The sequence below is a fragment of the Tupaia chinensis genome, unplaced genomic scaffold, assembly GCF_000334495.1.
Source record: "Tupaia chinensis unplaced genomic scaffold, TupChi_1.0 Scaffold000077_1, whole genome shotgun sequence".
NCBI classification, from domain to species: domain Eukaryota; kingdom Metazoa; phylum Chordata; class Mammalia; order Scandentia; family Tupaiidae; genus Tupaia; species Tupaia belangeri.
This window is the reverse complement of record NW_006159538.1, coordinates 4,887,607-4,910,892: the sequence shown is the minus strand read 5'-3', so window position 1 is coordinate 4,910,892 and position 23,286 is coordinate 4,887,607. Positions and strand designations below refer to the sequence as shown.

The following is a 23,286-nucleotide window of genomic DNA, read 5'->3' as shown; positions in this document are numbered from 1 at the left end:
TATATATATACATACATGTATATGAAACTAGAAATGGAAAATTTTTGATGATAGCATGCATGATTAAGCAACTATGTAGTATATTCTGGATGGGAAATCACATTTTGTATGCTTTGATGATGCTTAGGGAATGAATGTAAATTAAGTTAGAAAAAGTTTCAGAAAAAAATTTCAGAAGTAAATTACAGGACATTTGTGACTAGATTCTAGCTTTGTTCATATTTTTAGTTTAACATATTTTGTGAATCAATAAAATATGGAAAAACATTTAGTATGGAAGGGAGTGGGGGGAAGGAAAAAAGTAAAAGTATGCTTAATTGACAAAAAAATGAGAAGCTATTTGCTGATAAGTTTGGCTTGACTGACATGCATAGTATTTGTGCTGGAAAAAGAAATGTCGTACAAAGATGTGATTAAATGTAAATAAATAAATTAATTTTAAAAAAGAAGTGAAACTGCTAGCTCTTAAGTTAACTCTGTGTTTAACCTATAAGGGAACCTGGAGAGTTTTTGATTGTACTGATACCTGTGTCCTACTCCTAGAGATTGTAATTAACTGGTCTGGAATGTGATGCAGGCTTGGGAATCTTTTTCAAGATCCATAGGTGATTCTCATGTACAGACAAACTTAACTAGTTATCTACATAGCCTAAGAACTGTTTTTCTCTTGGAATCAATTTTATATTGCATTTCTTTTTTTTTCTTTAAAATAAAATGATACCATGTTTGTGAAGGAAGAAAGCACACCCGGCATATGCATGCATGTCCCAAATCCTGACAGGGTGGAGAAATGGAGACGTGCATGACCACATTCCATTCAGGAATGCTCTTTTCCTCTCTCTCTCTTTCTCTTTCTTTGCATGCACCCTCTGTCAATTAAAAATAAAAGAAAACAAAGTAAAACAAATAAATAAAAAGCCCACAAAACCAAAAATTGGGCTGGATGTAGAGGCAAAAGAAAGGAATTGTAAAATCCTGTCCCATCCTCTGGCTCTTATCTATTACCTCATCATTTGTTCAGACTTAAAAATAAAATAAAAATAAGGCAAAACATAAAATAAAATTATGTCTTGGTGAAAGTGATTCTAAGCCAGAGGTGTCCACTTAGTAGTTGATCCCACTTGCTTTTTAAATTTCTGCCTCTCCAAAGAATACTCAAAGGACCACTACAATCCTAGTGCTAGGAAATGGGTCACCTTAGTCCTATCAAACAACCAAATGTTTCTAAAGTCCCATCGCTATTTAATGATTTTCCCCTTTCAACTTTTCCACTCTGGTCTCTGCGCACTGGCTCTTTCTCCAGAGCAACCTGTGGCGAATGCACAGTGCTACCTCGTCGAAGCGGAAACTCCAGTGAGGAACTTGAGCTGCTTCTTGCAATCCCTGTTAATGAGAGAACGGGGAGGGACCTTACACCAACTCTTAGAACACTGTGTTCTCTCTGTCTGCTCTACCAACTTGTGGTTGTGACCTACTTGGAAAGATACTGGATGCCACAGAGAACCACTGAGATCCTTGCCTGTGCTCAGCCCCACCCAAGGGCCGTGCTGACCAACAACTTCGTTTTGTGTCATGTGGTCATCTCACTTCCTACCTCATGGCCATGCTAATTGGAGCTAAGCAGGGCTCTGATTGAAGAACAACCAATACAGAGCCTGGCCCACATCCTGTGCAATAGGAGGGCATGAAAAGCTTTGCCTTAACTGAGATAGGTCTTAGAGATTTCATTATATATATTATATATATATATATATGCATGTTTCTAACTATAGATACTAGAATTTCTCTTCCCAAAGGTGGGTCTAATCTTCCCACACCTTTCTGTCTTGTAGGTGGCCATACAGAACTCCTCTGAACTATCTGTCTGATAGTAAGTCATAAGACCCTCATTCCAGAGATCCTCCTCCATATTTGGAAGAAAAGAACGTTGGATAGAGATGCCCGGAAGACTCTGAATAGACAGGCCATGCTGGGTTTTCCCGCTCGGTCTAATGGAATTAAATCACACCCTTTTTGGCCAATCACATTTCTACGCAGTCAACCATGCTTCAATTATTCCTATGCAATAAAGTCTCCGTAAAAACCCAAGAGGACAGGGTTCAGAGAGCTTCTGGAGAGCTGAACATGTGGTGGTTCCTGGAGGGTGGTGCACCAAGACAGAGCGTGGAAGCTCCTCCCCGCCCATATGCCTTGCCTTATGCACCTCTCTGTATCTTTTATAAAATCCTTTATAATAAACCGGTAAATGTAAGTAAGTATTTCCTCCAGTTCTGTGAGCTGCTGTAACAAATTAATCGATCCGGGAGGAAGTCACAGAACCCTGATTTATAGCTGGCCAGTTAGAACTGCAGGTAAAACAACCTTGGGCTTATGAGTAGCACAGGGATAAGGAGGGAGTCTTGAAGACTGAGCCCTCGTCCTGTGGGATGTGACACCATCTCCAGGTAGATAATAACGTCAGAGTTAATTAGCGGACGCAGAGCTGGTGCCCACCGCGGAACTAATGGCGTGTTTACTGGTGGGAGAACGCCTACACATTTCAAGATCACAGAAGCCATCAGTGCTGTGAGTGTGTTGTTACGGGAGATAAGACAGAGATTTTGTTTTTCTGACTGAGGGTTTGCTTGCTAAAGACTGAGCCTAACTCAAAAAAAAAAAAAAAAAAAAAAAAAGCAAATGCAGGAACATTTTCCTTTTATATGTTGCAAGCACTTTCTGCCATCTGAGGATAGAAAAACTGCTTGCTTTGGGGAGGAGGGCGTCAAGAAATCTCCTTTAGTTCTGGGAAAAATCATTTTTGCATTACTTTTTTTGGGGGGTATTGGTCAAGTATCTCTCAACTTTTCTTGGGGAAGGTGATGAAAATATATAAATAGAGTGAGTTTATGTTGAAAAATTAAGTATTTTATTTAGAAAAGTAAATAGATCTATCTTTGAACAGAACCATGTCCCTAAAAAATATTAATAGCTTTTTTCATTAATCTGAAATTAGAATAGCTTATACCTGAAAAGCTCCCTTTGAAGAAATGGATGTGAATTTCTTGAAGCAATTAAAAATAAAAAATTAGGAGCCAGCAGGTGGTGTGGAGGTTAAGGCTCCAGATTCCACATGGCTAATTGTGTGGTTCCAGTCCCTGATCAGTGGCTTGAAAAACACGCTCTGGGTTGGTCTTCAGCATTGGGGGTCGGACAAGGCTGAGCTTTCCAGACACTATATGAGCAGGGCAGGGCCAGCACAAGGGAGAGACAGGTGAGGCTGCAACATTGAGAAGGTACACTTCAGAGGACTGTCCAAGTACAGAGCTGGCACTGCAGATTGAGTGACTTCTGAATTTTGTGCCCTGCTGCCTTAGTTGCTTTGCCGTAGCCCTGGCCCCATGCTGTATTCCGGATTACTGGAGAATAAATCTGGCAAAAACATCCCCCGCCTCCCCACCCCCACCCCCCAGAAGTCTGATCTGCAGAATACCGAAAGAGTCATAGGTTAGAAAGAAGAGCACAGGCTCAGAAGCCCAAAGGAGAAGCTCTGAGGGTGGAACGGTTTAGAACATGCCACCCCAAAATGTGCCACTTTGGCAGGTTATTTTGAGCCGAAGATACCCGAGAAGCAGCAGATGCAGGAGGGATTCTCTGACCACCTTTCCATCCAAAAGCAGACCATAAAATTTCCCACGTATGCAGTGACCTCCCTGGACCAGGCAGAGAACATTTTTACTCCTAGAAATTGGAAGTCGATGCTATAATGGATCCGTACAGATAACTAGCTAAAATAACCCTTGTCTATCATTGGTTTCTTCCATCTATTTCCTAGTTACTTTCTTTTTTCTTTTGAGAGGTTTTTGCTATAGGGCACATGCACTCACCAGAAAGAGAGAGAGAGACATAGAGACAGAAAGCGAGAAATCACTCCCCAGGGCGGATGGCCACACTGCAATCCCTTTTCTTCCATTCTCCTCTTGGGATCTTGGGCACACATGCACATATGCCTGGTGTGAGTCTAAGCCAATGAGTCCGGGACCCAAACCATGGTTGACTACATGGGAGTCCAGCAACATAGACATTATGTCAACTGCTAGTCTCCCTAGTTACTTTCTTGAAATTTACCACCTCTAGCAGATTAAACCCTTTTCTCTTGTCTTGCTGCTGATCCATAAACTTATCATTCTTTGATGAAAAAAGAAAAAAGAGTATATAACTCTCAGTCCTAACTGCTTCTTTGGGTCTTCATGTTTTCCTATGATGACTCCGTGTGCATGTAAAAATAGTAAATTAAATTTGTGCACTTTTCTCCTGTTAATCTATTTTGTATCCATTTAATTCGTAGGGCTCACCAAGAACCTAAGAGGATGCGGAAGTTCTCCTTCCGTATGAGACCAGATGGGTGTCGAAAACAGTTGACAATTTGAGTACACAGAGATTGAGTTAGAACAAAGACAGAAGGTGAGGAAGTCCATTGGTTGGAGGAAGGGAAGAAGATGCAGAGGGCAGCAGATGGAAAGAGAGCCTTTGACCAGGTCACATTAGGAATTTCTGCTACTGAGGATCCTAGAGTTCTGCCCGACCACCCAGTCCCACCCCATCCTACCGCGGTTCCCACCAGGCTTGACTGATTCTTTTTGTGGCAAGCCACAGAAAATGACTCCAAACAACTTATGCGGGAAGGACTTTATTTAAAGAGTGTTAAGGAATCGTAGCCAAATTGACTGGGGTGAGAGAATAAAGCTTGAGAACTAGAAGGAACCAAGGCAGCTCTGGAGACTTGCTGTCTGGTGGCAAGAATGGTCTGGTTATGGGGTCAGCAGACGGCGCAGTGGTTAAGATGCTAGACTTCTACATGGTTGACCATGGTTCGAGTCCTAGACCTGATGGCTTGAAATCACACTGGGCATGTATGCATGTGTGGCCAAAATCCCAGGAGGAGGATGGAGAAAAACAGATTGTGATGTGACCATCTCCCCTGGTGGGTGATTTCTCACTACATCTCTCTGCCTCTCTCCAGCAAGCACACAAGCTCTGTGGACAAAACCTTAAAAAAAAATATATATATATATAAGGCACTGGACACTCCCACATGGCCAGCCAGGGTTCAAGTCCCCAGACCTGGTGGCTTGCTTTCTCACTTTCCCTTTCTCTTTATCTCTGTCTCTCTCTGGTCAAATTAAAAATAAATGAATGAATAAATAAAATTAAATAAATAATTATTTTTAAAAATAATAATAACACCAGGCTCGTTATTCTTGTGCTAGAGATTCAAAATATAGAGATGAAATATACCATTGCCCTATCTTGGTGACAGGCCTGCTCCTAAGCAATGACAAGTCACATCCCAAGTAATAACCCTACGAACTAACTAAAGCGAAAGAGGCGATAAAAATAAGGGGTGGAGGGCGACCTGTGGTCTGACGGTTAAGGTGGCCAGACCCCACATGGCTGATTATTGTGCTAGAGATTCAAAATATAGAGATGAAATATACCATTGCCCTATCTTGGTGACAGGCCTGCTCCTAAGCAATGACAAGTCACATCCCAAGTAATAACCCTACGAACTAACTAAAGCGAAAGAGGCGATAAAAATAAGGGGTGGAGGGCGACCTGTGGTCTGACGGTTAAGGTGGCCAGACCCCACATGGCTGATTATGCAATTGGAGTCCCAGGCCAGCAGCTTGAGAAACATGCTGGATGCACGTGCATGCCTGCCCAAAATCCCAAAGAAGGGAGAAATGGGGGAGAAGGGATTGCAGTGTGACCATGCCCCATGGGGAAGAGGAGAAGAATGTTTTCTCATTTTCTCTCTCTCTCTTTCTTCCTGTCTATGGCAAAAGCATGCACCATCCGGCAAATTTTTTTTTTTTTGAGAGGTTTTTGCTATAGGGCGTGTGCGCTCGCCAGACAGACAGAGACAGAGAGACAGAAAGCGAGAAATCACCCCCCCAGGGGGGATGGTCATGCCACAATCCCTTCTGCTCCATTCTCCTCTCGGGATCTTGGGCACGCACGCACACGCGCCCGGCATGAGTTTTAAGCCACCCGGTCCAGGACGTGAACCGCGGACGACTACGTGGGAGTCCAGCGACATAGCCATTACGCTAACTGCTGGTTACCGCGCAAATTGTTTAAAAAGGAAATTGGGATGTTATGAAGGGGGAAAAGATGAACACTGGGAAACTAAACCCAAAATCTGCCACTGCCACACAACATGACATTTTGTCTTTTCCTGAGTTCCCATAGGCTTTGCCACATCACTGGGATTCCTGTCTTCTTGTCCCTGTGGGCATCCTTACTCCAGCTATCGGAAACTGTTGCCTGAATGGTTCAGTTTCTTGCAATCAAAACAGCTGAGGCAGATAACCAAGGAGATGAGTCCTGTTCTGTTCTTTTTATGTATATCTTCTACAGAAATTATTATTTCTCTCTCAAGAAAAAAAAAGGGACCAGCAGTTAGTGTAATGGCTATGTCGCTGAACTCCCATGTAGCCGACCGCAGTTTGAATCCTGGACCTGGTGGCTTAAACTCACGCCAGGCGCGTGTGCGTGTGTGCTGAGGATCCCGAGAGGAAAATGGAGGAGAAGGGATTGTGGCGTGGCCATCGCCCCTGCGGGGGGAGGTGATTTTTCGCTTTCTATCTCTCTTTCTGGTGAGCGCACCCTATAGCAAAAAAAAAAAAAAAAAAAAAATTAGGACTCCAACATTCTTCTTTAGGGGGTGAAAGGGAAGACATTATAACGTCGGAGCTGTTACCGTTCTATTAATGCTTCGCTTAGCCTAGAATGGCTTGGAGGAGCACTGAGACAGGGTACAACCTAACGGCCCTCACACACCCTTGGTTTTTTGTTTTTTTAAATTGAGATGCAATTCACATGCCATAAAATTCACCTTTTTTGGGAATCCCATTCAGCAGTCATTAGTATATATATAAACTTGTGCAATCATCACCACGACTTAATTCCAGAACATTTTTATCAGTTACTCTTCATTCTCTCTTCACCCCATCTCCTGGTAACTACTAATATACTTTCTGTCTCTATAAATTTACCTGCTCTGAACATTTTGTGAATAAAATCATGTAGCTTTTCTGGCTTCTTTCACTTAGCATGCTTTCTGGGTTCACCCTTGTTATCAGCATTTTCTTTCTTTTTGTGGTTGAAAGGTTTTCCACTGCATCAATACACTGCAACGTATTTATCCATTCATTGATTTTGCGTTGTTTCTAACTTTTGATTATTATAAACATCATAAACAAATGTTTGTGTGGACATAAGGTTTTAATTCTTCTGGGCATTTACCTTGATGTCAAATTACTAGGTCATGTGGTAATTCTATATTTAACATTTTGAGGAACTACCAAACTTTTCATTAATGCTTCAACCATTCTACTTGTTGTGTAGTGGTATTGCATTCTGTGTTTAATGTGCTTTTCTCTAATGGCTTAAGAGGATAAACTTTTTTATATATATATACTTACTGGCCATTAGTGAACATCTCTGGAGAAATGTCTATTCAAATAATTTACATGTTTTTTCTTTTTTGAGAGAGAGACTTTTGCTATAGGACATTCACACTTGCCAAAGAAACAGAGAGACTGAAAGTGAGAGCTCACCCCCACCCCTCGGGGGAATGGTCATGCCACAATTTTGTCCTCCTCCATTCTCCTCTTGAGATTTTTGGGCACACATGCACACACGCCTGTTGTGAGTTTCAAGTTGCTGGTCTGGGACTTGAAGCATGGTCGGGCACATGGGAGTCCAGTGACTTAACCATTATGCCACCTGCTGGCCCCCTCCCCATACTTTAATTGGGCTTTTTATTATTTAGTTCAAAGTATCCTTTGTATATACTGAGTACTAGTTTCTTATCTGTTACATGATTTACAAAATGTTTTATCCCATTCTGTGGTTTGCTATTTCACTTTCTTGGTGTTGAAATACAAACGTTTTTGATTTTAATGAAATTCATTCTATTATTCGTGCCTTTGATGGTGTATCTAAGAAACCATTGTTGAATCCAGAGAAATAAGAACTCACATATTTTTTGTACTAAAATTTTATAGTTTTAGTGTTTCTGTTTAGATCTTTGATTCATTTTGAGTTGTTTTTTGTGTGCAGTGTTAGGTAGAAAGTCTAGATTCATTCTTTTGCATATGGATATCCAGTTGGCACCACACAATTTGTTGAAAATGCTAGTTACTCTCTTTTCTCACTGAATTGCTTTGGCACTCTTGTCAAAAATCAAATCATTGTAAATGTAAGGGTTTATTTCTGGACTCTGAACTCAATTCTCTTCATCCATATTTCTATCCTTGTGTTAGTACCAGGCTATCTTGATTACTGAGCTTTGTAATATGGTTTGAAATTAAGGAATGTGTGTTTTCAAACCTTAATCTCTTTCAGGATTGTTTTACTATTCTTGGTCCCTTGCTATTTTGTGTGAATTTTAAAATTAGTTTGTCAGTTTCTGCAAAAGAAAGGTAGCTGGCCTTCAATTAAAATTGCACAGTCTTTCAATCTGAGAACATTACTTAGGTCTTCTTTAATTTCTTTAAAAATATGAATAAGTAAATTTATTTCTATGTAATATATATATATATTTGACTATAGAGTGCATGAGCTCTCCAGAAAGGCAGAGAGAGACAGAGAGATAGAAAGCAAGAAATCACCCCCCCAGGGGCGATGACCATGCCGCAATCCCTTCTTCTCCATTCTCCTCTCGGGATCTTGGGCACACACACACACGCACCCGGTGTTAGTTTAAGCCACTGGGTCCAGGACTCGAACCATGGTCAGCTACATGGGAGTCCAGCAATGTAGCCATTACACCATTTGCTGATTCCAGTATTATACTTTTCGATGCTACTATAATGTAATTATTTTTCAAATTTTATTGTCTGATTGTTTATTACTGCTGTATACAAATGGAATTAAAAATTATATATTGATTTAGTATCCTGAAACCTTGGCAAATTAATTTGTTAGTTTTATTGGTTTTCAAATAAATTCTTTAAGATTTTCTTTATATAAAATTATATCATTTGATTAGGTCAGGAGGTGGTATGGTGGTTAAGTGCACTGGATTCCCATAGGGTCGACCACAGTTCAAGTCCCAGACCTGGTGGCTGCTTTCGCACTTTCCCTCTCTCTTTTTCTGTCTCTCACTCTGTCCCTCTCTGGTCAAATTAAAGAGAAAGAAAGAAAGAAAGAAAGAAAGAAAGAAAGAAAGAAAGAAAGAAAGAAAGAAGGAAGGAAGGAAGGAAGGAAGGAAAGATTTTCAAATAGGTGTTTTACGTTTTCTTTTCCAATTCAGTTGTCCATTATGCCGGTTCCTTTTCTGATTTCCTTGCTTATACTCTCCAATACAATGTTGAATAGAAGTGGCAGAAGCAACTACCCTTACCTTGTTCCAGGTCTTAGGAAAAAAGCTGTAAGTCTTTCACCATTAAGTATGATGTTAGCTGTGGGTTTTTGTAGAGGCCCTTTATTAGACTGAGGAAGTTTCCTTTATTTCCCAGTTCTTTTAATTTTTTTATGAGAAATATTGAGTCAACTGACTTTTTTAAAACTTTATTTTATTATTATGGTTTATTACATTTATTGATTTTTAAAAATTTTTTTGTTTTTAGTTTTTTTTCCGTAGGGCACATGCATTTGCTGGAGAGAAACAGAGAAATAGTAAGAGGGAAAGTAAGAAATCACATACCCTTCCACCCAGGGGAATGGCCTTGCCTCAGTCCTTTCTCTCCCATTCTCCTCTCAGGATCTTGGACACATGTGCACACTCGCCTGGTGTGATTTTCAAGTCATAGGGTTTGGTACTCAAATGGCAACCCAGCATGTGGGAGTCCAGCACCACCTTAACTGCCACACTTCCTGCTGTTTTTTAAAAATAATTATTTATTTGTATTTATTATTACTATTATTTTAATTCAACAGAGAAAGAGGTTTCGAAAGTGAGAAAGTAAGCCACCAAGTCCATGACTCAAACCACAATTGGCTATTTGAAAGTCTAGCACCCTAACCATCATGCCATCTCCTGGCTCCCCTCTATTGATTTTGTAAATATTACTAATCTTCCATTGTTTGGTTAAATCTCACTTGGTCATGGTGTATAACCTTTTGTATATGCTGCTGGATTTAGCTTCCATATACAAAAATACGCAGCTAGTAATTTGTTGAGGATTTTTGTGATGAAATTCAGGAAGAATATTGGTCTGTAGATTTTGTTTTTCTTGTGATAGCTTAGCTTTGCCTAGTTTTGGAATCAGTGTAATACTGGCCTTGTGGAATGACTTGAAAAGTGTTTCCATTTCCATTTTTTCTGATTTTGTGTGTGTGTGTGTGTGTGTGTGTGTGTGTGAATCTGGGAAGATCTTAGTAATACAACTTAAGGCCAAGAAAATGATGGACTCTGTGCTGAGTAATTCTACTCTCTTTGTTATAAGAACTAAAGTTACATACAAAAATAAACTCTTACAAACATAGTACTGAATATTTTAAAAAACAAAAATCAAGCTAAGTTTGTACAGATAAAGTTTACCCCTTCCTAAATTTTCTAGAGAGAATTTATTTAAATTTTATCACAGATTTATTTCTATAATGATTATTATATTGTGAAGATGGAAATGTGGCATATTCTTGGAAAAGTAGTCAAGTATGGCATGGCCCTGCCATAGTCCTTTCTCCTCTATTTCTCCACCCTGTTGCATCACAGTTCAAGCCACCAGGCTAGCTTCTGAGCCATAGTTGACCATGTGAGATACAGCTTCCCCAACTACTATGCTACAGGACCAACCCAAAACCTGTTTTAGATGAGACTGCTCAAAGAATATGATAATAAATATGTATTGCTTTAAACAATTAAGTTTGGGGTCATTTGTTATAGGAGAAATAAAACACCCATGTACAGATTGACATAGAATAGAACGCTATGAGACATAGCAATGAGAAGCTACAGGACTGGAGCAATGAAAAGACAAGGGGAATCAGAACTGGATCAAAACAGAGAAAATATCAAGCTAAACACCGCTATAGCTTGAGTATTTGTGTCCCCTCCAAAATTCATGTTGAACCTGACTCCCCAGTTCAACAGTACAGGTACATTAACTTAATGATGGTCTGGTTCACATTTCTTTGACTTCATAATGGTGCAAAAGTGATAGGCATTTACTATTTTTTGACTACTAATACTTCAAATTAAGTCAGTTTACTTTTGACTTGCAATAGTTTTTTTTTTCTTTTCTTTTTTCTTTTATTGTTTACAGAGGGCACCTATACTCATGAGAGAAAGAAAAGGAGAAAAACACCTTTCAGTGGGGAGAGGTCACAGTGCACTTCTTTCTCCTCCATTCCTTCTTTCCGTCAGAATTCTGAGCATGCATGCACATGCACCTGGTGTGTTTTTCAAAGCTGCTGGAGCTAGAACTTGAACCTTAGTCAGCCACATGGGATCTGGATTCCAATGAACAGCTCTTAACTACTACACTATGGGGCCAGTTCTTGACTTACCATGTTTTCAATTTCTGATTGGTCTGATGGGATGTATCCCCACTGTTGGTTGAAAAACATCTGCATCAAGAGGTGGGTCCTTTAGGAGGTGATTAGGACATGAGGGCTCCACCTTCATGAATGAAATTGGTGTCTTATAAAAGGGCTAGAAGGAAGCACAGCATCTGTGGTACAGTTGGCAGCGTACCAGACTGAAGGTCTAGAAGTCCCATGGAGGACTGGCTTGAATCCTCAGCTAGCTTCACCTGGGACATGCTGGGTACACATGCATGTCCAGGATCCTGACAAACTGGAGGCCTGGGGCAAGGAGATTATGGCTTGAGCAGACCCTTGGAAAGTGTTTTTCTCTCTCTGTCTCTCTTTCTCTTGTATGCACACACATACTCTCTGTCATGAAGAAAACATAAACTAAAAACTTACAAAAAGAAGACTGAGAAAACTAGCTTGATCCTTGTTTTTTCCCACTTCTGTCTTCCTCTATGTGAGAACATAGCAATTAAAAAAGCACCACCCTGGATGCAGAGAGTGGCACTTACCAGACACTGAATCTGCAAGTGTCTTGATCTAGGACTTCCTTCCCTCCAGAACTGTGATAAATGAATTTATATTATTTATATATTACCCAATCTCAAGTGTTTTGGTATAGCAGTACGAACAGACCATGATAAACACTAAATTTTATCACTTTCCTGTGAGATGGCTAATTGGCATTTCTGTGGGAATTTACTGTGTATTTTTTACAGCTCAAAATGTGCATCAGCCAGTATTCTCAAAAGTAACAAAAGCAATAGGAGATATTGTGTGTGTGTGTGTTCATTTTAAGGAATTGTCTTATACAATTGTGGAGGCTAGCAAGTCAGAAGTCTGTAGGTAAGACTTGAGTCTGAATTCTGCAGGGTGGCAGTTTGGAAATTCAGGCAGGGTTTGTATGAGGGGACTTCTGTCTTTAGAAAACCTCAATCTTTGCTTTTAAGGTCTTCAATTGATTGGATGAGCCCCACCCATATTTTGGAGAATAATTTTCTTTACTCAAGGCCACCGATTTAAATGTTACTCAATCTAAAAAAAAGTACTTTTACAGAACATCTAGACAGGGTACCATAGACTGATCAAGTTGACACATAAAATTAACTATCACAATGTTCTCATGTACATTTAACTCATGAAATTAAATCAGAATACATACATCAATTATCAGCAAATATTTTGTGGGGGCCTCTCACAACTTGCATGGCCGAATGTGTTTTTGAGTGGGAGCAGCTGTGGACTGGAAACAGATACACGCAGACACATGAGTGTGAAAAATGGGGACTCCTCTGATGGAGGCAGCTGTGGTTCTGAGTCATTTCTAGGTTTATTGTTTAAAAGGTAAAGAGAGGGGAGGGAGAAGCAGAATGTAGAGCCAGTTGTTTTCAGATGTTAATTGATTGAAGATGTGAATTCTGGCACCTTGTAGTCTGATAGGAGCTTTCGCTTATCTTCTCAAAGGTTTTTGTAACCAACATGGCCTTGCAGGGTTGACCACAGAAGGTAAAAGCGTATTCTTGTTAAAGCTTTCACTAACCCTGAAGCGTTAGCACAATAGCCACATTTCTGCTTGTGTTTAAAGGTCACTATTTTATTGCTCAGATCTGGCCACTCCTTACATTGGCCAGAGGGTGGCATAGTGGTTGAGGTGCTAGATTCCCATGTGGTCCACCGTGGTTCGAGTACCAGGACATGTGACTTGAAACTCATGCCAGGCACATGTGTGTGCAAGCCCAAAATCCTGGGAGGATAATGGAGAAGGAACTGCAGCATGGCCATCCCCCCAGGGGTGATTTATCACTTTCTCTCTGTCTCTCTGGCAAGCGCATGTTCCCTATAGCAAAAATCTTTCAAAAATGTGTTGTGTGTGTGTGTTCATCAACTTGCCTTACTAGTGTTTAAGTCAAGGTTTTTGACTTGGAGTCCATGGACCCTTAAAGGATTGCCCCCCCATCTTTAGTTGGAGAGAGAAGGTTCATGAGAATATTCCAATTACAGACAGCATTTTGGGTAATGAATGTTTATGAATTTTTCTGGGGAGAGGTCCAGAGCTCTCACCAGATTCTCAGAAGAATCTAGAATGATTTGAGACAGGCTAAAAGGTTAAAGAACCAATATAGACATGTTTACACTGAGTGAATGATTTTTGAAATTCTGATGTACTGAACTAGTAGCACCCTTATGCATGGCTCTGGGAGTTACTCATTACACAAATAAAAAGCGCCCACTTTTTACCAACTGTATGTAATAGATTAAATATTTATCTTTGTTTTCAAAGTGTCTTTTCATATCTTACTCTGATTATATCCACCACAGAGATGAAAAATTCCATAGTTCAGTCCAAAGTGAGATTTTCAGAAGCAAGTTTTAATCATTATAGTTTTGGGGGTGAGCAAGTTAAATATATGGTACTGGCAGCAAACAGCAGTGAAGAGCCTTCCAGGGTCTTCCCATGTCTTAGAGTGAGAAAGAACACTACCCTACAAACGCCACACGTAGCAATTTGGCAAATGTGAGAAGCCAGCAATATGTCTCCAAGGCTCTGAGAGTGGCCTAAGTGTCATTTAAATGATCACATCAATAAATAGAAGAAAGCAGTTTCAGATTGCAAAGGGGCTGATTGATAGATACTGTGCTACAAAATATTGTAATTATGGACATAAGACTTATACATTTGTCAAAACTCATAGAATCATATATCACATACAGTGACCTTAGCTGCATGTAATTTATTTTTATGTTTTTAATTTGCTCTAGGACATGTGTACCTGCCAGTGAGAGAAAGAAGAAAGTGAGAAAGTACCCCCTAGGGGGACGGCCAACCTCAATCCCTTGCTACTCAAGTGTCACTGATTCTAGGCCTGATCAGTGAACAGAGCTAGCATGCGTACATGTGTGTATGCTAACTCATGTAAACAGAGCTACATTTATTTCTTTTCTTTTTTTTTTATTTGCTAGAGAGTGCATGTGCTCATTGAAGAGGGGAAGAGAGAGAGAAAAGGAGAGTGATAAAGCCTCCCTCTCCCATTGGGGATGGTCACACTGCAATCCCTTCTCTTCCATTCCTTCCTTTGGGATTTTGTGCACTGGGTCTGGGACTCGAACTGCCCAGTCGGTTATGTGGCATCTAGCTGCCTTAACTGTCACACCAGTGCCTGGCCACCTTATTTTCAATGTATTCATTTACATGTGTTATATTTCCAAGTGAAGATACTTAGTATGTGGAGTTTAGAGAAAAGGATAACCCTGGATGTTTAAATTTGAGAGCTGACAGCATTTGTATGACATCTAATAAACAGACTGAATGAAAGTACCGGCCTTAATCCTTAAAGTAAATTTTTAGCAAAACTTAATTTTTTTTCATTTCTGGATAAATGCATTTAAAAAACATACATATATATTTAGAAATGCTCATATGCTCATATTTTCTTCCCACACATGCTCTGGAATGCTGGCCTCTCACTTTGCAGAGCACTGTTCATAGAGGAAGCCCAAGAGCTGAGTTCTAAGAACATGCATTTTCAATTTTACAGCAAATTACCAAATCGTCCCTCTAAGTACAATATACTAATAGTGGATGAGCAGTTTAGGAAAGAGTTCCCATCTCTTCAGTACCACCATAGGCTTTATATCAGTAGTCTGCACGTCGTCGGTGGGCTGACCTCTCCCCTCAGGAACCAGATTCTGGCTTTCACTGGCTATCTATTTCTGAAAGATATTTGCCATAGGGCAGATGTGTGCTTGCCAGAAAGACAGAGATAGAGAGACAGAAAGCAAGAAATCATACCCCAGGGAGGATGGCTACACCTTCTCCTCCATCCTCCTTCCAGGATCTTGGGCAAGAATGCCCATATGCCTGGTCTGAGTTTGAAGCCACTGGGTCCAGGACTTGAACTGCAGTTAGCCATGTGGGAGTCCAGCAATGTAACCGCTATACCATCTGCTGATCCCTTAACAAGCTACCTTATTAAATGAGAAACCCCTACTCTCACTATTGCTCCTCAACATGTAATTCTTTCATTTACCTTAATAACCTTAGATGATATGGGCACAAGGCTTTTGATCCTTTAGAGTCCTTCAGAATATGACAGAGAAGTAAAATAAAGGTTTGGGCCCATAGTTTAACATGGGTTTTTATCATTTATTCTTTTCTGATCCCTAATGAATGTTTTAAACTTAATCACACAATGTTAAGACAGTTTCCCCAGGCGCCCATAGCATACCTTACTACCTGGCTCAGAAGCAGGCCTTCAGTAAATATTTGCTGAATGAACAGAAGGAAACTGTCACTATGCAGCCATGTGACCTTGTGGAGATACAGGGCTTCTCTCTTAAGCCTTCTCTCTTGCTTTCTTCTCCTACATGAGTTAAAATTCTCATCAGTTCTACTTCTTTTTTTTTTTTTCTTTGCCTTTTCAATTGCCAGAGAGCACATGTGTTTCTGTGTGAAAGAAAGAAAGAAACCCTCAGTCAAGTATTGTCATACTGCAATCATTTTTCCTTCATTCCTCTGTCTTGTCAGCATTTTCGGCATGCACGCATGTGTACACATACCTGGTGTGTTTTTCAAGCTGCCAGGCTAGGATTCAAAACATGGTTGGCCATATGGGATGTGGGTACCAAGAAATTGTGCTTAACTGCTGTGCTAAGGGATCAGCTGTCTGCAAATTCTACTTCTGAGCTCTCTTTTGTGGCTCTAGCCTCCTCTGCACTCCCGCTACAATTGCCCCAAATCATGGCCATGTTTCCCATCCTCCCACTCCAAGTCTTTTTTTTTTTCTTCCAGTTCAACCTCCACATGGCTACCAAACTTATCCTTTTAAAGTGCCAATAAAATTACATTAACCTTAAAAAAGAATAAATAGTGGGGCCAGCAGCCAGCGGGTGGTATAGTGGTTGAGGTGCTAGACTCCCACATGGCAAACTGCGGTTTGAGTCTTGGACCTGGAGGCTTGCTTTCTTGCTCCACCCTGCCCACCATCTCTCTCTAGTCAAATTAAAGAAAAAAAATAGCGATAATGAATAAAATAAAATAACTCTTTAAAGAAATACCACAATGGGCACATGTGTGTGCATGTCTACAATCCCAAGAGGAAATGGAGGAAAAGTAATTGCTGCATGATCATCTCCTCTGGGGAAGGGTTGATTTCTCACTTTCCCTCTCTCTGTCTCTCTCCAGCAAGTGCATGTGCCTCATGGAAAAAAAAATTTTAAAAAGGGGTGGGGGAAATCAGTAGGGTATGGTTTGCATGGTTTTTCATAATCTTGTTTCAATCTATTTTTCCAACTTCAGCTCTTACTACTTCTCATCTATCTCAAACTCAACCAAAAAATCAACTATTTATTACAATCTTGCTGCTTATTGTTTCATGCTTATGTCCCATGCCACATTCACATGTGCTATTTTGAAAATACTCATTTGCTAACATTCCTATTCACTTTTTTGGGATTCAAATCAAATATTACCTCCTCTGTGAAGCCTTCCTTCAACTCCCTCTGCATGTCCACAGAAGTTTATACTGACTCTTGGTATAGTAGTTTTATTTTATTATGTTTATCTTTTTAGCCATCTCAAACAATGCTGTATTTAATATATATACAAGCTGTAGATACAAGCTTGTACCTAAGCTATATATAATTTAACTTTTCTAGTAGCCACTGTAAAAAAGTAAAATATATAAAAGTAAAATATATTTTATTTAACCCAATATATCTCAAATATAATTTCAACATGAAACTAACATAAAATTTGTTATTTTATTTTATTTTTTGCCAAGTCTTCAAAATGTGGTGATTTGGGCAAACCAGGTAACGTAGTGGCTAAGGCAGCTGTATCACATGTGGCCGACTGTGTGGTGCAAGTCCTGAACCTGGCGGCTTAAAAAACGTGCTGAGCATGTTTGTGTGCATGCCTAGAATCCTGAGAAGAGAATGGGGGAGAAGGAATCATGGTGTGGCCACTCCCAGCATGTGATTCCTCACTTTCTCTCTGTCTTTCTCTCTCTGGTGAACGCACACACCCTATAGCAAAACCTAAAAGAAATACATAGTGGTGTTTTAGTTATACTTACAGCATACACCAATCTGACCAGCCATATTTCAGTGCTCAGTAGCTACATGAAGTTAGTGGCTTCCATATTCGACAGCTAGTGGGAGCTTTACGAAGGGTCATATGTTGTTCCGCTTTGTATTCTCAGGGGCTGACTTATAAGGTATGTCCGATAAATGCTTTTAAACGAATGAACGGGTGAACAATGATAAAAAGAACTAGTTTGATTACTTACTATGTGAAAGGTGTTGTGATAAGTAATATAAATGTTTATTACTTTCCTTAACAGTAAATGGTTGGTTGGCATTCAATAGCTACTGCATAGTCATTAAGTAATTAGGTAGCCTTCCGAGCGCGCGTGCCTGTGTGTCTGTATTTGTAGTAGTTTCTCTTCCTTTTTTCCTTCCTTCCTTCCTTCTTTCCTTCCTTCCTTCCTTCCTTCCTTCCTTCCTTCCTTCCTTTCTTTTTGAGAGGGTTTCAGTACATCACAATCCTCCTGCCTCAGCCTCCCAAGCTGCTGGGACTAAAGACACATCCCCAACTTCTATGGCAGGCCAGGATTTAGACCCAGGCCTCCCACGTGGCCTCTGCCTGCTGAGCAGCAATGTTCAGTGTTACCATGCTGCATCTATGATGTGAATTTATTTATTTGTGAAAAGAGAGAGGAAATGGGCAAAGTGATGCTAAGGCCAGTTCTAAAACAGTGCAGCTATAAATAAACATAGAGCATTTAGGATATAGTCAGGAAAACAATGAATGAATAGATAAAACATTTTAGGAGGCAACACTGTGCAAAGGAAAGGTAAATGCTCTGAAATTAGACATAATTTGGTTAGAATTCCCATCCCACTACTTAGTTATGTGATCTTAGGTAATTTAACCAAATTCTCCTATCTTCCATATCTGTATTAGTAAAATGTAGATAGTAACATTATCTTGTTATAGGCTTAAAAATAATGTCTATAAGGGGTCAGCAGGTGGCATGGTGGTTGGGGCGCTGGACTCCCATGTGGCCAATCTTGGTTCGAGTCCTGGACTTGAAGGCTTGCTTTCTCACTCTCTTTCTCTCTCTGGTGGGCACATGTGCCATATAGCAAATTAAAGAAAAATAGAAATAACAATAAAAATGAAAATTAAATAACTTTTTAAAATGTCTATAGAGTATCCAGAATAATAATTTAACTTAAAAAATAAAGGATAGATATTATTATTGGTGATGGCAAGTCACTTTATTTTTTATTTCTTAAGATTAAAAAATACTTTAGATTGGACTTGCCATGTTCAGCTTCAGATCACCTTTGAGAGGTAGATATTATCATTGTCATTTCCATTTTAGCTCTGGGAAACTGAGGCATAGTGACTAAATAATATGTCCCCAAGGTCTCAAGTGCTGGGATTCTACACTCAATCGTACTGTCAAAGAGTCAGGACTTTTAATCACTAATGCTCTACTCTGCTCAAGCCAACCATCACCAATGTCATTAGTAAAAACTTACCATTGACTGCTCTAAGAAATATTTTTAACAGGAGACAGTTTGGGTAGAACACACAGGAAAATGTTAATATTATAGTTCTTATGGTTGGTGTTAGATACATAGGTGTTCATCAAGACAGGCGTAAGTTATAAATTTTCTCTATCAAATATAACAAAAGTAAAAAAATGGACTCTAGAAAGAATTTGCTATATAACAGAGTGAATGTTTTTCTTATGGAGAAACTATAATCTGTGCACTGTTCTCTACCCTGGACAGCAAGAAATTAGCAACTGAGTGAAATATGTTTCATTTCCTCAGAGTCCTATCTTTGTAGACACTGACAGCTTTTACTCATAAAAGCCAGGTGGCTGGATGTCTCAGGTTCTCCCTGAGACTGGGGCCTTTGAAATGTATCTGGGAAGAGGCCTTTTCTTAGACACTCAAGGATATGCTGGTACTGACCTTAAGAGACGGTTGGTACTATTCTTGAAAAGCACCACCCACAGAGCAAGAACTAGGCGAGCAGACTCTGCAGCTTGTACCTTGGACATATTATGAGGTTAGAAGATGATAAACTAGTGATTCTCATTTCTAGTACCTGTAGCAACTCTGTTTTGTCTCATAGACCAACAGAGTAAATTCTAAGAAAGAGAGAAAGAAAACAAACTAAAAGAAGATGGAGAAAAAGAAAAGAAAAATTCTCAGTTCTCATGGTTCTATTGAGTTACTACTGCTCTCAAATGGGGTCTAAAACATGACAATGTCACCCACAAAAGAAGGGTGACACATGGGGTCAGCAGATGGTGTCATGGTGTGGTGGTTAAGGGCGCTGGACTCCCACATGGCTGACCTTGGTTCAAGTCCTGGACCTGGCAGCTTGCCTTCTCTGTTTCTCTCTTTCTCCCTTTCTCTCTCTCTCTCTCTTACTCTGTCCCTCTCTGGTCAAATGAAAATAATTAAATTAAGTAATAATAACAAAAGAAGGGTAAAACCATGACTATCCAAAGTGAGACAGACTTTGGAAGATACACGCTGTGTCTCTCCATTCAGTTTGTACTGAGGATCTGGAAAACAAAAATAAAAACAAAAACAGACTAGCCTTGGTCATTCATGTTGAGGACTTTACAATTTATACTTCTATTGTTTTAGGTTACAGTATTTAGTTCTTTTTAGAGCAAGACCTGAAACATCAATAAACTATTTTCAGAGTGGAAAAAAAAAGAAAGTAGATTAATAGTTATTTAGGGTTGGTAATAGGCATTGATAGCTAGAGGGCAGATAGGATTTTCTTTTTTGAGGTGATAAAAACAAACAAACAAACAAGAAAATCGAACTACCTACTGTCTAATCAGATTTTGACAAACGTGGGCCAGCAAGGTGGTTTCTTCTATCCCCAATGACGCTTGGAGAACTGACAGCACCTCGTAATCTAAAGAAGTCTTACCAATACTGTGCCTCTTCCTCCTGACACTTCTGACCTAGGTGACACCAAGACACCTTTACTAATAAACAAGGCCTAGAGGAGACAGCTGAGAACCAGAATGTCAATGGTCAGGACACAAAGAGCACTTTAGAACCTAGCAGTTCCATTTTCGTTTTGCTTAGATTAAAGCTGTAGAATATCTGAGGGTCAGATCATCACGTCCGGATGAAAACTAATCTTATTTCACAGGTTTCAAAATCACTTAGAACAGACACTGCTTTCACCTTTCTTTTAGAGATGAGGAAATGAGGCTGATGGGACTTAGGCATACTTGCTCAGTCCGGCAATTGATGTACCAGTGGAAATGTTTAAAATTTCACAGGATTTTGTTTATTTTGATTGTTACTAACAGGCTCTAAATGCAGAGCAATCCTGGATGTCATAACTGGGTGCAGGGCAAGGTAGACAGAGGTTACCAAATCACTGCCTCACCAGGATTTAGCTCACTGGAGGAAAAGTTTCTGAAACTCTGTTGTGAGAGTCAACATCTGTGATGCATTCTGTTGATAGCTATGGCACTACAAAGAAAGTTATATTTCTTTTGTCAAAATAAACATTATTAACATATAATAATTATATTTATTTTAGTTTTCTATAGGGCATGTGGCTCACTAGAGGTGGGAAGAGGTGAGAAATCAACCCCCAGGGGAGACCGCCATGATGCAATCTCTTCTCCATCCTCCTCTTTCATTTTGGGAACACGTGTACACATTCCTGGGGTATTTTTTTGGCACAGGATCCTGGACTTGAGCTGTGCAGTCGGCCATGTGGGATCCAGCTGCCTTACCCACCATGCTACCAGCTGGCCCAACAATGAAATCTATAAAGATAAAGCACGGAGAAAATAATTAATTCAGTGAATCTGAGGTGCATATAAGATTCTGTGCTGCTCATTGTGCTTTTCTTTTTTTTAAATAATTATTTAATTTTATTTATTCATTCATTTATTTTAATTTGATGAGAGAGCGAAGAGAGAAAGGAAGCCACCAGATTTAGGATTTGAACCATGGTCAGCCATGTGGGAGGGTCCAGTGCCTTAACCAGCATGCTACCTGCTGGTCCCCTCACTGTGCTTCCCCTCACTGTGCTTTGAACTACAAAGCTGTAGGGGCCCACAGGTGGCCCACAGGTGGTGAAGGATGCTGGCCTCCCATATGGCCAACTGCAGTTTGAGTCCCAAACCTGGTGGCTTTCTCATTTTCACTCTCTCGCTCTCTCACTCTGTCCTGCTCTGATCAAATTAAAAATAAATAAGTTAAATAAAATCATTCTTTTTTAAAAATAAGAAATACAAAACTGTATAAGGACAAGGCATAATGACTTGATTTGTTCTGGAAGAGGCAAATGTGACGTAATAGATTATGAAGTTTGCCAAGAAATATTGTAGAAATAGATTTCATCTCACTTTGTCACCTGTGTGACTTTGGTCAAGTTACTCCTCTCATTGAGCCTCAATTTCTAGATGACTAGATGGATATGTGCCTAGGGCTACTGTAAGAACCAAGGAAAAACATCAGAATTAAGAGAACAGCAACACGAAAATACATCACGGGAGTTTGGGAAATAATACTTTCTGTAAGAAAAGTGTTTTCTCAGATCAGAGAGAGGTACTGTTTATATGAAAAAGGTTGGGCACAGCCACAGTGGCACAAGCAGTACAGCATATCAGGTCAGGCTGAGGCCACATGCGAGCCGCGCGGTGGGATCTGGTTCCTAGACCAACCAAACATGCCAGAGTGTAGGTGTGTGCAACTGTATTCCTAGCTCACTGGGAGGCTAGGACAGAGGAACCTGACGAAGGTGGGACCCGTCAAAAATACTTCTCTCCCTCATTGGAAAAAAAAAATTAATGCTGACTTTACTTCTCATCGGGTTCTAAATAAGTTATGAAATTCTGACGGATTCAAACATAGCTATAATGATATTACTTGTATCACAAGTCTTTTTTTTTTTTTTTTTGAGAGATTTTCACTGTAGGGCACGTGCGCTCGCCAGACAGACAGAGAGAGACATAGAGACAGACAGCGAGAAATCACCCCCCAGGGGATGGTCACAGCGCAATCCCTTCTCCTCTATTCTCCTCTCGGGATCTTGGGCACGCACGCACACGCGCCCGGCGTGAGTTTTAAGCCACCAGGTCCGGTACGCGAACCGCGATCGACTACGTGGGAGTCCAGCGACATAGCCAGCTAACTGCTGGTTCCCCTTGTATCACAAGTCTTAAGGTACTGTTATAGCTGAGTAATTCCCATATCCTTTTATTTAATACTTGAGTTATATGTATATTAAGCACAGAGCATGTACTAACTTAAGCGTCCAGCTTGATACGATTCTTCGCATGTACACTCAGCCCTGTAATCACAACGCAGACCAAGACACTGAACGCTTCCAGCTCCCACGAGGTTCCCTTGAGCCCACCCCACCCAGCAAGCCCTAATCCCTCAGGGTAACCATCATTCTAACTTCTCTCATCATCCCCTAATTTCGCACGGGATTATTCTGGAGAAAGTGGCAAGTGAAATGACTTGACCAACAGTCCTGCGGGGCTGGACGAGACCCAGGTTCGAGTCCATCCCTACTGGACGCTCGGGGGAGGTTCCAGGGGTCCACACAGCCAGGGCTCCGCTCACACCGATCCGAACCAGCTCCACCGAGCTAACAGCTCTCGTGGACGCCCGTACCCAGCAACGGCCCGAGGACCCGAGACTCCGCCAAAAGGCACGTAGGCGGAGCTGAAGGACGCCACAATGGCTGCC

At 40.4% G+C, this 23,286-nt stretch overlaps 1 protein-coding gene across 1 annotated transcript in view; it reads right to left on the bottom strand.

The window, feature by feature from the left end:
- Positions 1-15,900, bottom strand: part of PTH (parathyroid hormone) — a 99,871-nt gene extending 83,971 nt beyond the window's left edge. Inside the window, exon 1 of the mRNA XM_006142541.1 lies at positions 15,747-15,900. The gene's annotated coding sequence lies outside the window, so the exon portion shown is untranslated. The remainder of the gene's footprint in view (positions 1-15,746) is intronic.
- Between the last annotated feature and the right edge of the window lie 7,386 nt (positions 15,901-23,286).